At 38.2% G+C, this 16,035-nt stretch overlaps 1 protein-coding gene across 1 annotated transcript in view; it reads right to left on the bottom strand.

The window, feature by feature from the left end:
* Positions 1-16,035, bottom strand: part of LOC124277183 (A-kinase anchor protein 9-like) — a 119,382-nt gene that overhangs the window by 86,382 nt on the left and 16,965 nt on the right. The gene's annotated exons all lie outside the window — the stretch shown is intronic.

Here is a 16,035-nt window from a genome sequence, read left to right as displayed (position 1 = left end):
CTTTTCCATTTTGTCACCATAGTTCTGTATTTATTCATTCAGGATACAACCACCAAGAATCATTTGTCTTTGCCCTTCCCTAATTGCAAGTGTACCTGCCCACTCTGCCATGTCCTGGTGAGTGTGTGGGCCGATCCACACTCTGGTACAGGTGGGTACAGGTGGGTGTCCTGACACACATCCACTGATGGAACATTCCGGACTGCACGGTGATAGTGGATTCCTGTGGTCAACCACCACAGTCTGCTCAGTGCCTACTTCCTGTCTCTAAGAGGCCGCACTTGCAACAATTTCCCCTGATGATATTATCTATTGACCCATCAAGGCATGAAATAACCTTGCTTCAGTGCTTGTTCAGCATAAAATTTGAAAACATTTTTCGTTCAGTTCCATGTCGTGTTTTGAGTTAAATAAAACTCAGGCGAGTTCCTAATGAAATAAAACAGTGAATCAATATTCTCATGCTTCAAAATACTGATACTTCCCACCATACTATGACAACTGATCGCTAATTACGGTGCTGCAAACACGCTGCATGAAATGAGGCAGAAGCTGTAACATCTTCATCCCGTACAGTTATCAAAGCTTTGATTCCCACAGCACATCAAACCAAATGTGAAGAACACGGAAAAGCTTTAAACTCGTTACATTCACTTCGGTGCGTATGGTGGCGTCACGTTGCTTCGGCACCACCTGAAGCAGCAAAATCACTTCAACATTGGCGGCATACCTGCAGCTTCAGGCTTGTTTTTACTGCTACTTGAATTGAAATATTTAAGGTGTTCAGAACACATTGAAGCAGTTCTATTGTATACATTCCTGAGACCCAGTGACTACTTTGAGGCGAGTTTCTGAGCCAAAACCATTTTGTTCATGACGATGGAACAATTTAAGGCTAACTAAATCATTATTAACATGAGTCATAGAGCTACATCATGTACACAGACTTTTGAAACCAACAAAACGAAAATAACAAGTTTAGTTAATAAATAACAGTTCTGAGTACGATCAAAGGTATTTTATACTGACTGACTGACTGAGTTTGGTTTTACGCCGCTTTTAGCAATATTCCAGCAACATCACGGCGGGGGACACCAGAAATGGGCTTCACACATTGTGCCCATGTGGGGATTCGAACCCGGGTCTTCGGCATGACGAGCCAACGCTTTAACCACTAGGCTACCCCACCTCCCCGTATTTTATACACAATGAGACAAGTGAAGTACCTATGTAAGTAAATCTAACTGAATCCTTTACCACAGCCATAAATCACATCAGTTATGCACATCATGTCTAAAATGTTAAGTTTTCTAGACTGACATATAATTCCAGAAATAAAGCTGTCTTATTTGCATATGTAGAAAAGACATATTTATCTAGTCCAGAATTACATGTATCTTAAACGTTTGGAGCTGAGGCAATCTAGACGTGAGCAGGACTCCTAAAACATTTATTCTCTTGGGGTTTGGGAAACAGGCTGAAAGATTCCACAAAGATGACAATTCTGGTACATTATATCTTTCACCATTATCATACTGTTTCACAGTCATATTTTATTTTATGTATGTTGTCTTCACTATTCATAACCAAACCAAAGTGGATATGTATACAATGTACTTATCCCTTCTTATCTCAGAAGGGTGACAATGAATCTACATCATTAAAAGAATAAAAAGAGTTCACAGTGGATGACAATGAAAAGAATGTGTCTTACACAAGTATACAGTCTCACAGTCCCTGAACCACATTATTTTCCCTACTGCCTAGCCCTCCCTGCAATGCTAAAGCCCTAAATGAAGCAAGTCTAGATTATCTCAGGTTCACATGCTGAATCTCCTAACTCACTTGGGCTCCTTTTCAATTTAAATGGGTTTATTTGTTATTATCAAAATTATATAGATTCAGGGACTAAGCATTAGTCTCACAAGTATAACAAAAAACTAAACTATCATCAAAACAGTCCAAACCTACACTTATGAAAGCCACATCTTAAGAAACACATTTTGTTTTAAATCTTTCTGAATCTACTGAAAAGCAAACCATTGTGACCCTGGAAAATGCTTTATGCCACACAGTGCCCTACACAATAGCGATCAGCCTACAGACATCCCCACACCTGGGTGGTCAGTGCAAGGTGCATGACATGAACCTCCTGGCAGGGCCCCTGTTTACATGATATCCGTCCAGTCAAATGTCAGTGTCAGTAGTAACACTGATATACACACCAATCACTGAAGCACACATGCTTCCTCAACTATAACCTTTAGCAGTTCCGTGCCTTGTTAGCTTAACCATATTGACATGCATGCTTGGTAAATAAATACCCATCTAGAAATAGGCCCAATGGTCATAATAATCTATTATCGTCATTTGTCGCTGTGACAGACCGGCGGTGTTTACCTGAAATACTATATATCAAATAGAGCCATGCTAACTGTAGTTAACATGATACAATATGGTGCAACAAGTGCCAAAGTGGCCATTTTATGTGTGTGTTTCAACTCTGACATAAAACATGAGAAGTCAATTTCGACTGAAGGAACAATTGTTTCATATTGATGTCTGCTGTGGCACAATGCATTCATTAGGTTAATGGGCAGATGTTGAACATGGCATGGGTCATATATTATATATTACATATTATATATTTGTGGTTTCTGTTCTAATAATGAATTCCAGTGACATGTAGATCATTATTATTCCTTCACAGTGCAGGACCAGAATATCACTCCTTACAGATTATTTTCTTTAATATTATCAAATCAAAGTGAAAAAACCCCAACACAATCATAGGTGATCTCTACTAAAAGCAGAGTGCATTGGAAATGAAGTGAGTGAGTGAGTATGGTTTTAGCAATATTCCAGCAATTCCAGAAATGGGCTTCACGCATTGTGCACATGTTGGGAATCGAACCTGGGTCTTTGGTGTGACGAGCGAACACTTTAGCCATTAGGCTACCCCACCTCCCTAGAGTGCATTGAACAACTTAGAATATATCACCACCAGTGGCAGCTGTTACAAACACATGCAAAGGCAAGTAAATTGTGCATCTGAAAAAAGCACAGGAACAGGAACGAAATAGTGATTTGCTTAAAACATTATTTCCCTCTGTGATGAATAAAATATGAAAATGGCCTCCATGTATCCCTTTTAACACCTTTTGAAAGTTTAACATGCAATCAGGGCATATTTTATATTCAAACCCATTATGACCCAACCAGACATTTTCGACTGTTATCAAGAATGAAAGAACGAAATGGGATATGAAACAGTGCTGAGACAATCATGCACTTCAGTGAGTAATAACGTATATCAAAATTCAAACAAGTACACCTTGTAACTTGTACTAGGGGCTCAGTAGTGAGTGAGTTTAGTTTTACGCTGCTTTTAGCAATATTGCAGCAATATCAGGGCATGGGGACACCAGAAATGAGCTTCACATATTGTACCCATGACGGCATGACTAGTGAATGCTTTAACCACTAGGCTACCCCACCGCCATGGTAAGGCTCAGTAATGGACACTGTAAGTAAGCTTGATATGGGTGTAAAGTCAGAGACATTACTATTTCAAATGAAAAATGATAATAAGTAGTTACATACAAATAGGGTTCAGAATATAACTTTGATATGTACATTCCATAACGAGATTGTGATACATAATCTGGTGGTATCCTTCCTTTAATTAAGAGAACAAATCAAACTGGCCACAACACCCCAACTTTACAAAGCTCATCTCACTACAAAACAACATTCTGTAACCACGGTAACATTACACAAGAGGATGTTCATTTCACATTTACACAGTTGGAGGTCAACCATCTTCAACCAAAATAGAAGGAAAGCTATGTTTTTAACAAATTTCCTTAAATTTGCTTTTAAGAGCATGCCTCTAAAGGACATGTTTCCAGAAAAGGCCAAAAAACAAAGCTGCGCAATGAATTTAGTTGAAACTATTGAAACTTGTCGTCTGACTCTGAACCACATTACTCGTGACAAGGCTAGGCAATGTCTATGTGGTGGTGCGACATTTCAGTTGTTTGAGTGAAAGTTACCTAAAGTTTAGCCAATTTAGGGAAACCGCCAAAAAGCAAATACAAGTGATATTTGCGAAAAGGTTCAAATATTTGTCTCCAAATGAAAATGGGCGAAAAAAAGATGCTGGCTGCTGCACAGAATTTCTGACACCTCTTCATGTGTTTTAAAACATGCACAGTTCTGAAGCTTTCCTGAAATAGTTTGACATTTCGTTTAAAAAAAGTGTCAAGAAATGTGATATTATTCAAATTTATATAATTCCATGTCCAGAATTCCATAACAATTTTTTTTTTTATTTTAATAATTTTGTCATGAGACTTCACAATACAAATGAAACATAGTTTTCTTTCAACAGAATGATTAACTCTTAAACATACAACTCCATTTCTTAAACAATTTCATTAGGGTGAGCAATATCTTTAGTACTACAATAACAATATCTACATGAAAATGATGCCAGGAATCGCAGAACACTATACCCTAACATACATGCAATGTATTTCCATAGTTGATTATAGTTAATGTATGTCCAAAAGATGCAAGGAATTGCTGGACATAGAGTCCAGGAAGAGGGAGGGGGCAAAGTACCTGATCAGGTGTGAAAGCTATTGACAAAATTCCCACAACTTCTTGCCGAGTCAACACACGTTTTCTCTCTTCCTGCCCGATGTTGAATTGTTTGTAATACAGTCAACTTACACATTCCATGTGGTATTTACTTGCATCCTGGTTCTATATAGCCAAGCTTTGTGGTGAGCAGTGGACAAATCCTGGCCCAAATCTCTTTAATTGGAATGGATTCACCAACTCCTGCACCAGTCAACTTACCCCTCAAGTATTGAGTTGACACCACTCAGATAGTCTCTACAGGAACACCCAGGGTGGAAGACTATGACACCTTTCTAGATGAGCACTTTACAGCCTACAGTCAACATCTAGCAGCTAATCTGGTCAAGGAAACCATCTATTGATGGACATTCTGTCTTGGTGAAGGTCAGACACTATTCGCATTGCATACTGTGCTCCACCTGTGTAACACTCCACACTTAACTAGTGGTCCTGTTCCACAGGTATTGCAAGGTGCTCTCTACTCCTCAAACATATCCTACGCAAAAGAACTCATGATTTTCTATTTAGGCCATATTTCTTCCTTGAGTAGTATACATCATGCTGACATTACTTGAAGACTTCCAAAGGGCATGAAGGTCGAAAATTCCTTCCTTTACAATTCACCCGAACAGAGAATGTTTTGTTCTTTGAGGGGGATTTTAGAAGTTGTAAAGATGAAGGAAAACCAAGTTCTATGTTTTGTCAACTTCTTTATTGCAATGAGTGCAACGTTTTGGCGTAGGTACTAACACTGTTATCACTTGTCATCACTTGCTTGATAACGGTGTTAGTACCTACGTGGAAACGTCGCACTCATTGCAATAAAGAAGTTGACTATCCATAGAACTAGGTTTCCTTCAGAGAATTTTGGACAAACAAGGATAACTTGCACCATATATTGCATAAGTATTATGATCAATACACTAGAACTTCCATCAAAATATTACAGGACAAACTGATCATGCTCTCCCTTTCTGACATTATCCTGAATGTCATCATATTCACCTTCATCTTGTAGTGCACCTTATGGACAAAATATGGTAATACTACAACACATAAACCAAAACTGACCACTTCACTTCCTGTCTAATTAGCAACTAATCATACTCATGGAGAATGTCAGGTTGTAATAAATGAGTAGCTGAGGCTGACAAGCTATTCTGGTCAGCTACACAGCCTAGTTCTATAGGCAAGTCAGATCTGCTCAGATGTTGACTCAAGCAGGCAGGCATTGATGTCCAGGAACAAACAACAGACCATCTGGGTACCTGAGCTGGTCAGATCTGTTCTGACATCATCACAGACATTGTCAACAAAATAGATTACATGGAGTAAAAATCCTGACATAGACCAACATCTATTTTCTGAAATGAACATATTTTACAGAAAATAACCAGTTTTTTAATTATGTTGATAAAATACAATAAAAAGGAGCCCAGAGACTTTCTTCATTTTAGTAACCTAAAACTGTAGTAATCTCGACTTGCATGGGCTGCATTGGGTATATTTGTTTCAGGGTCTGTATGACAGACTATTTCTGCCACTGAAGAGCCAATTTGATTGGAGTATGATGGGTACCTGACCATTGACTGTAGCTTGTGCATCAGAGATCTGGCCATATATATGTCTTATGGTCTTGTTTCACAAATAGGCACAGAGTAGGACCTTGAATAGACCAAAATACCATCCCTGAAATAAAGCTGTGTACAGGGTTTAACATGACACGCAATTCCTGTGTGCTTCACTTGACAGTTTCACAAAATATTACCAAAATATTTCCAAAATAGTAATAGCCGACTCAATATTTTTTTCAAAAACGTGTATCTTGAAATTTGAAGTTGTTGCAACAACAGGTTAAATTATGATAAATACTATTTTCTGTCTATTTCACTATTTCATTATATTCAAGTTTGTTATCAATGAATAGTTAATGTAACTAAGTAATCAATACACAATATCAGATAACTTACAACAGAGGAAAATGTTACACAGTGTGCTTTCACAGCACTTGCTTTATTCCAAAGTAATAAAAGATTTATCATTTTTGTAAAAATATCTTCATCACTCACAAACTTAGAAAATTACTCCCAAAAACATTTAAAGTGAGTCACCGTGACTCCCATTCATGTAACACCCCGAGTGTACAGGGTTAAATAAATCAATCGACAAGGGAATGCTCAAGTTTTGTAGGAACCCCTAAGTCCCTTAATTTCAGAGATGAAGAATGAGTGAGTTTAGTTTTAGCACTTTTAGCAATATTCCAGCAATGGGCTTCGCACACTACACATTGTACCCATATGGGAAACCGAACCCGGGTCTTTGGCATGACAAGTGAACACTTTAACAACTAGGCTACCCTACAGCCCCCTCAGAGAGTAAGAAGGATGAGCATATAAGAGATGACAGCAGAATGGTGGTCATAGTTTTATCAATGTACACTCACGTGTCTATAAGCATAAAACCCCGCACCATGAAGGCAAAACACCTGCCAACTATGTTTCAGTTTAACAAGTTGAGTTAGTGAGTGAATACTATGCATCACCATATCAGATTGGATTGAGGACAAAAGCACCCTTATCATTCTTATCTCGTCAAAAGTCTGTTGGAGTGAGTGAGTGAGTTTAGTTTAATGCCGCTTTTAGCAATATTCCAGCAATATCACGGAGGGGACACCAGAAATGGGCTTCACACATTGTACCCATGTGGGGAATCGAACCCGGGTCTTAGGCGTGACGAGCGAACTCTTTGACCACTAGGCAACCCCACTGCCCAAAGTCTGTTGGAACTTTTCTGACAGTTGAAGAAACATTACTTTGTCCCCAGTACCCAGTGCAACAATCACATGTATTCTTGAGAATAAAATCAATATTTAATATTCTGAATATTACCTCCAGTTGTCAGCTTCATCACTCCATCATGAAGCAAATGGCAAACCAACTGACACTGCAGACAGATTTGCCAGTTGTAATAAATCATGTTCCCATCAATCCAACATTTTTACTACACTATTTTTTCCACTGCCATTTCAGAACACAAAAGTATTGCATTCATATGAAAAAAACATTAAGTATGTAAAATATAGGTCTCCTTAAGCAATGGATCATTAGGGCGATATGCATGGATGTAACCACATCACACATTAAGAGAAAACTGTTAATCTGGTAGTCTGTATATCTAATTGTGAGTGAACAGAGAATGAATCAATTCACAGTGGACTTCAATGCATCTCTCAACAGGAGAGACAACATGCGGACAGACAAATATACAGTACCAGAAATATAGTTATAAGTTGTCTCTTTTTGCAATAAAGATATCTTATCTCAATATTATAGCTATATTTAATCCCATAATGGGATTCAGCGTGACGAGAGGACGCTTTAACCCCATCGTCCGAGTGAGTGAGAGAGTGAGTGAGTGGGTGTATGGGTGAGTGAGTGAGTGAGCGGGTTTATGTCACCTTTAGTCTTCATATTCTACAGCTGAAAAGGGGATGGGAGTGGAATGAAGGTAAATCTTTTGCTCTGAGATCTTTAAGATACTAGGCCTGCACACAGCACATGTCTTGCTAAAAGCGCTGCTGTGAATTGAAAAGGTGGAGAAAGACAGACAACATATGCTCCATGGTCTGGTCCCCACATCCAACAAGGCCTCCCTGCTATAATTAGTGCCCTGCGTGATATGAATACCTTGTCTGTGTAATTAGGATAATTAAAACATGGATACTGACAGACTGATCTTGTCTCAAAAGTCAAACAAAACGGACTGACTTTAATCTAACTTCGAAGTACTTTCAATTAGCCAGTGCTCATTTCTTCATATTGAATCAGAAGGCCCATGAAGTTTATGAAATTTGTATGATTTCATTACAGTTAAAAAAAAAAGGATTTTAATATATCCATGTTAGCATAAGGGAGTTACGAATATCTTCGCACAAAGATTGCTTTATGACTGAGTGAGTGAGTGAGTATAATTTCAGTTTACACTCAGTAAAATTCCAGCTATATGGTAGCGGGCTGTAAATAATCGAGTCTGGACCGGACAATCCGGTGATCAACATGATGAGCATCATTCTACACAATTGGATACGATGACATGTGTCAACCAAGTCAGCGAGTCTGACCTCCATTTCCCATTAGTTGCCTCTTATGACAAGCATGGGTTACTGAAGATCAAGTTTAACCCAGATCTTCATGGGTGATTGTTTTATGGAACAGTTCCCAGTTTGACTGAAAGGCTGAAGATGGCTGGAAATAACATGATTCTAGTGATAGCTGGCACACCAAGAACAACTTCAAACATTTTACCCATGTTAACTCCTTCCGGAAGACATATGATTTTATGGATTGTATCCTTATTATCTGACCTGATGAAGCGGCTACAAGTCGCCCTGAATTGTCAGAGAGATAATAAATAAGGTGACTTTCATGTCTATGTGAACATATATCGTCAAGGTTATTTTTAACTCAATCAGCAAGTCATTACAAGCAGATGACCCCACAGTTTACATACAACATATTCTAACTATTAATCTAGGGCACTGTTCTGTAGTGTATTGTGATACTATCAAGATGGCAGTATTGTTTATGCAAGCTTATCAGGTGTGTACAGGTTCAGGCCAGGACAATGGCCAATCCAGACAGACCAGGTCAGATGATGCTATCAAGTCCCCCCAGGTAATCACCATGACTTGTCAACAGTTATCTCCCTTGTCTAATCTCTAACCCCAAGTCTGGACGTTGTCTTTATTAATGATGGCCTGTCAGTCAGCTCCAAACTGAGAGATGAGATAACTACAATAGGCATAGTATAAGGAGACAATCACACTTTGTTGGGGCAATATATCATTCAGACAAGTCAGTACTTACGACTGTCAAGCAAATGAATTTTCTTAAATGTTCATTTTTCATCAAATCAGGTAAACAATACAATAAATAATAAAGAAGTTGACATCCATAAAATGCCATTCAAAGAACAACAATAGTGTCAAGTTTTACTGAATCCTTGGTACTGAATGTATGAAAACTCATGGTAAGTTGTTGCTATTCTCTGACACCAAAGAAAAACGTACAGGCAAATATGAAATGACTTGATTGTTACTCATACACAAATCCTTACAATATAATTTGAACTATACAAAGGATTGTGCTTTCAGCAACATTTCTAAAAGGTTCCTAAAAGGGTTTGATATATATTTCTGTTTTCTTCATTATTGTGTTATATTAAGACCTGAATTTCAACTTGTGCTTTTTACTAAAAGCTTAAACGTTCTGCTATGCTAATAATGGTTAACCAACGGCAACATTTAAAACATATTAATTATCAGCATCAGTTCCAATCACTAATAGCATTTGACTATGACACACTCTTTGTATTTTACGGACACCAAGTGTGTACCCAACTGATCAGGACGTCACTGTTAACCATGTTAAACTCTACTTCAAAGGAGTTATAGTGGTCAAGGCGACACTGTCCCTCAAAATGGCCAACTCCACAGACAATGACTCAACATGTTCCCTTAATAAAACTGTTTCTGGCTGGATGGGAGCTCAAAAATGAAGATTAAATTGTCAAGCATGCTATATGTGAGAGGTTAAAAGGTTAATTCTGTTTGATAAAAAGAAAAATACTCGCTTCACATCAGACAAGACACGGGGTCAGAGGTGACCAGCTAAAGGCTAATTTGTTCCAGTAGAAGACCTCAAGGTCTCCCGTCCTTGTCAATTCAGTGCAACGGGATCCAGTTAGGCACGAGAGACACCTCACCATACCATATTTATCCTTTAATCCTACATCAATAAATTTTCAACTGTTCACATTATGATAAAGGGTAGAAATCTATCAAAATAAATAATGTAGGTATTTAAAGGGATTGAGAATATAATTCAGTCAGCCTAGATTTAATCCTTCTTATGAACACAAAAATAATATCCTCTCATATATATTACTATTACTGAAAATGTATGACGCTAAGCTTGAAATGGCCAAGGGTATTAACTTTTTCAAAAGAATCAAAAAGTAACCTGGTTTCATAAACTTACAAAGAGTAGTTATTAGAATAATCACAGTATGTCAATTAAAGTGTGCTTTCAAGTTAAAAGTGCACCCTTTTCTTTAACATGTTTGACATTATTTTCAGTGATACAATGATCTTAGTGACAAACAAGAATAACGAATTGTCCATTGTAATTTCATACACTGGCAGTAATGTTGTTTTAACCAATTTGTTAGTATAAGGCTATAATAAAGTAATATTGATGAGAGCTGTAACTGGTCGTTTATTTAGATTCAAAGAGCTTTAAGAATAGGTTACAGACTTTATGTTATACATCCCTGCCCAACCTCATCAGTTACCTCTAGAGGTGGCAGTAGTGTACTGCAACTCAATCCCAACTCCACAATGGCCTTTAACAATAGACATCGTTACCCCTAGTTCTGTCACTGGGTACAAAACCATTGATAGTTGTTCACCAACGTTCATGCACTGATTCCTCAAGTGTTGATAGTACAGACATCTCAGCTTAATGAATACAGCCTTATACTAACAAGTGGGAAGTATGACCACTTATACACCGGGCATCTAATAACCACAGTAGCACTATTCTACTGATGGTGTAAAATCGGTTAGCTAGTTGTTAATATGTTGCAACCCCGTAAGTTGGTAGGTTGATATGATGCTTATCATTCAGTTGGGTTTTAACGCTGTGTTTTTATACCACAGCATCTCAGTTAAAAGTTGTCACTGCGTGTCTTGAAACATAATTGGGGTCAACCAGGATTCACACCTAGAATTGGTCTGTGAATCCCCAAGAGATGTAACTCTGCACAACTAATTGCCCCACCTAAAAAAACTGGGCCACCAATGTCAATATAAAAGGTGAGGTGAGGTGAAATTGGGTTTAAGGTCGTGCTTGAAAATATTTCGCTCATATGATGACATGCATGCGTGTGTATGTGTGTGTGCGGCTGCTTGTACTAGCCCAGACTGAAGCTGGTTTTATAGTGCTAGCCCACTGAGATACCATGCCGCAGTGAAGCATGAATACCCCACTCACATACATTATACTGACTCTGAGCTGACCAGTCCTTGTACCCATTAATGCTGAGCGCGCCAGGCAGGGACCAACAAGTACCATATTTTAACGTCTTTTGGTATGACGCGGTCAGGGATCGAACCCGCGACCTTCCACTCTCCGGGCGGACGCTCTAACCACTACACCACGGAGGCGGTGTCAATATAAAAGAATATATATTTCCAGTCAACATTACTTTAATGAGCAAAGATGTTTAACACCACAGTAAATAATCCATCAATTAATCAACTTAATATGGGGAGATTGACCAAACTGATACACATAGCTTGTGGGTTTCCACAAGCTGTGTGCTGTGTGTGGTGCCAAGGACTATAATCACACTGAATTTGGTAATAAAACTGACAAATTCATAAGTGAAAAAGGTACTGTTATGCATTCTGTGAGATACACTTCACTTGTTCGACTGCTTCTAAACATGTCAACTGAGTTGTCAGACCACTGAAACCTAACAAATTCTATACCAAATTCACATGGCTTTACACCACAGATCCTCCATCAACACACACAATCACATCTGTCAAGTCACATTAAACTAAAGTACTACACAAGTCCTGGTTTCAAGGTCTTGATCAACATGACATAAGGGCTAAGTAGGGAATCAAGTTCAGAAATATCCAAACAGCATTCCTATAAGTAAGACATTACGTAGGATAATCCCTGACCAAATCATGTGGCCTAACTGCCGACCGTAACACATTCCTGACATAATCCCTTAATGACCCAAACAAGTTAACCACACTTATTGACTATGATAAGGGTAGCACTGAATCCACTCCGAGTCACCTTCCAGTGCAGAGGGCAAGGACAATTCATATGCCGAAAATTGAATCTGTTTTGTTTGATAAAGAAATATTTGTTTTAATTAGGTGAAAGAGGTAGAGTTCAGACAAGCAACAACAGAAGGAATTATTTGGAGCAACCTCTGTACCGACAAACTCAGTTGCGAAGGTCGGATGCACTTATAGGACATATTAAACATTTCCTGTCAGACTCAATATTGGTTAAAATAGATACACAATGATACATGTGGGGGAAGGATCTGTTTGTACACCAAGTGTAGACGATCACGTGTCCTTGTTGTGAATAATACAAACCAATAAAGTAGTCAAACTTTACAGTGAGTATAGTTTTACGCTACTTTTAGCAATATTCCAGCAATATCATGGTGGGGGACACCAGAAATTGGTTTCACACATTGTACACACATTGTACCCACATGAGGAATCGAACCCGGTCTTAGGAGTGACGAGCGAATGCGTTAACCACGAGGCTACCCCCAACTTCATTGTGAGCAAGACATGCATACATTATGATGACAACCTGACTCGCACAAGTTGACTAAGGAAACGATTATTAGTTTAGAACAAATTTCCTAGATTATGTAAAAAGTATGAACATGTTGTCTTTATAAATGCCTGGAGTTGTTAAATTGTAACATCCGCTTATGTAGTCTTCCATTTTGTAACGCTATAAATCAATGGCCATGCAACAAAAAGAAGAAGAAAAGCCTTGATGCAAGTCTAAGTGATAATTTGTGAGTGGAGATTTAACACAGGTGCTAAAATATATTCTGCTTTTATCACAATGTCTGTTATTATTGGAAGGAAGGCAATTAGTGAAGTCTTTGACTATAATTACCAGGTTATCTAAACCTATGAGCACTTGGATGAATTTGACCAAGCGTGGATCACACTGGGAATGAATCACTGCATCTTGGCACAAACATGGGAGACAACTCTACATTTGTGGTCTTGTAGGTACAAGGCTGTACCTTACAAATTTTGTCTCGTCTCCAATGAAAAGCAAAATGATTTCTTTTCTAAACAAGAAGTATGTACTGGTATCTCAAACTTGCTATATCAGACACCACTGGGTCAGTACATCTTGATTCAGTGCATTCAGTTTCTGGTCCAGCTCGGTTACCTTCTAACAAAACCTGGTGTATATCACACAATATATGCCAACATATTAAACTGACATGGAGGTGGGAGGTTAATGCATGTTATATACTGGGTATATTTCAGGGTTGACATGCTAGCTCAGGTTAATGGGCAATTATAACAGTGAGGAGATTACCATGCCAGTTGATGATAGCACTGGACAGCTGTTTGGGGCATGTGCAACAAATATTGAAGCATGCCTTTTCAAATGTGTTTAATGCATCTATAATTTCCCCTGTTTTATTATTTGGTCAACATTAGAAAGGCTCATGGAAATACAAGCAAAGTTAAAAGAAATATACATGTAAAAAATTGTAAAATCATGAAATGCAAAAACAACAATATAATAACCCAAGCTTAATAATAATAACAAGCAAAACCTTTCCAAGTTGCAGCCGGTATAGTTGAGGTAAAATGGAATAAAATGGCACTGTTAATTGTTTTCTGTTACAAGATCAAAGTTATAACCTTGGTTCATGTATATGTTTATGACTGAGTGAGTTTGGTTTTACGCCGCTTTTAGCAATGTTCCAGCAATATCACAGGCGACACCAGAAATGGGCTTCACACATTGTATTTGTACCCATGTGGGGAATCGAACCCAGGTCTTCGGTGTGACAAGCTAACACTTTAACCACTAGGCTACCCCACCGCCCCAATATGGATGCGAAGAATTATGCCTGGAAATTATATCTCCAGCAGTCATATTGGAATTTTATTACCACCATCACATAAACAGATGTGATTGAGAGAACTTAATCCATGTTAAGTTCCACCTGCATATGTGACTTGATTATATTTTCAGTCTGACATTTACAAGGGATATGTCTGGAGATCTACTTCCATATTAATGTCTGAGAAATGTTAGACTGGTAAGTACGATATCAGACTCGAGACGGCAACATTTACTTCATGTCACATCAACCCAACAGTAGACATGACATGGAGTGAATAGGGGAGAGTTCCATTGATCCACTAGAAGGGTATAATGAGTAAATTTAGTACATAGAAATTTTGTGGAAAGAAATCAATACCTCAAATCAGACTGTCTAAGTTTCATCCAGTACTGGAAGGTGAGGATTTTTGGGCAAAATACTAGATTAACTACATACATGACCTGTACACTGTTGTTTTGCAGGCAACAATGTATTTGTCACCTTTCCTCATTAATGGAAGCTTATGGTCCAGCATAAGCTGAAAAGTCCTTCATAGTGTCAAAAACTTTCAACACAAAGAATACTCTTGCCTACAGAATATCAACAAGCCATCCTTTGACTTCTTTGAGTGGCATTTTAGTTGGAAGTCAGATAGAGCAAGTACATATAGATGACAACTTCTTTTATTTAAGAGCACGACATTTCGATAGAGGTTCTTGTATCATTTTCTTACTTGAAAACAATACAAGAACCTGTATTGAAATGTCATGCTCTTAAATAAAAGAAGTTGTCATCCATATATACTTGTTCTATCAAACCATCCTTTACATTGTTACAAACTTTCAGAAAAAGACAGCACCGTTCTACCCTCTCACTGTCCTTTTTAGTGTCAAGCAGCCCTATCTCAATGCAATGTCTAGTCTGTCTCACAGTCCCTGAACCACATTATGTAACCTACTGCCCCACCCCCCTGCAATGCTAAAGCCCTAATGAAGCAAGTCTAGATTTCCTCAGTTTCTGAATCTCCCACCTCACTAGGGCATGTTTTCAATTAAAATGGGTTTTTGCCACTCAAAGAAATTAAATGTGTTTATTTGTTACAATCATAATTATATATATTCAGAGACTAAGCATTAGTCTGTGCACTGTCCCACAAAGTAAGCTGGTCACTTGTCTCTCCTCTATTGCAATCAGCATCTGAGTAGTCTCCATCCAAGGTTGAAAAGCCCCTCTCCTAGGAGATATCGTTTTGACAGTAGATTTTGTACAATGCCCTGACAATGCTATGACGTCATGTACTTGATGACGTCACAATGCTATGACATCGCTACACTGCAAGTCTAATGGCAGTACCATGTTCAGAGATGTACATTTTTCCTTGAAAACTAATGAAGAGTGATTTTGGATGATAAATAGAATCTCACCCTCGTGTCTTCTGATATCAAATATATCAACACTCGTTAATAAAGTAAAAATATCCTCGGCAAGCCTCGGATATTTGTAACTTTATCAACTCGTATTGATATAATTGATATCAGAAGACACTTGGGTGAGATTCTCTATTTACCACAGCACAACTTTAATCCTACTGAATTCCCCATAAAACATCAACCCACTTTCAAATAGTTACTGACATTGAGTATTTTCAAGTTCTTTCTTGAACAATCATTGTATTGCACTGTTGGTCTTAACTGAATTTGA

The sequence above is a fragment of the Haliotis rubra genome, unplaced genomic scaffold (assembly GCF_003918875.1).
Source record: "Haliotis rubra isolate DU_JTF1 unplaced genomic scaffold, ASM391887v1 Scf219, whole genome shotgun sequence".
Classification (NCBI taxonomy): Eukaryota; Metazoa; Mollusca; class Gastropoda; order Lepetellida; family Haliotidae; genus Haliotis; species Haliotis rubra.
Note: the sequence above shows the minus strand (reverse complement) of the source record. Positions and strands in the feature narration are given on the sequence as shown.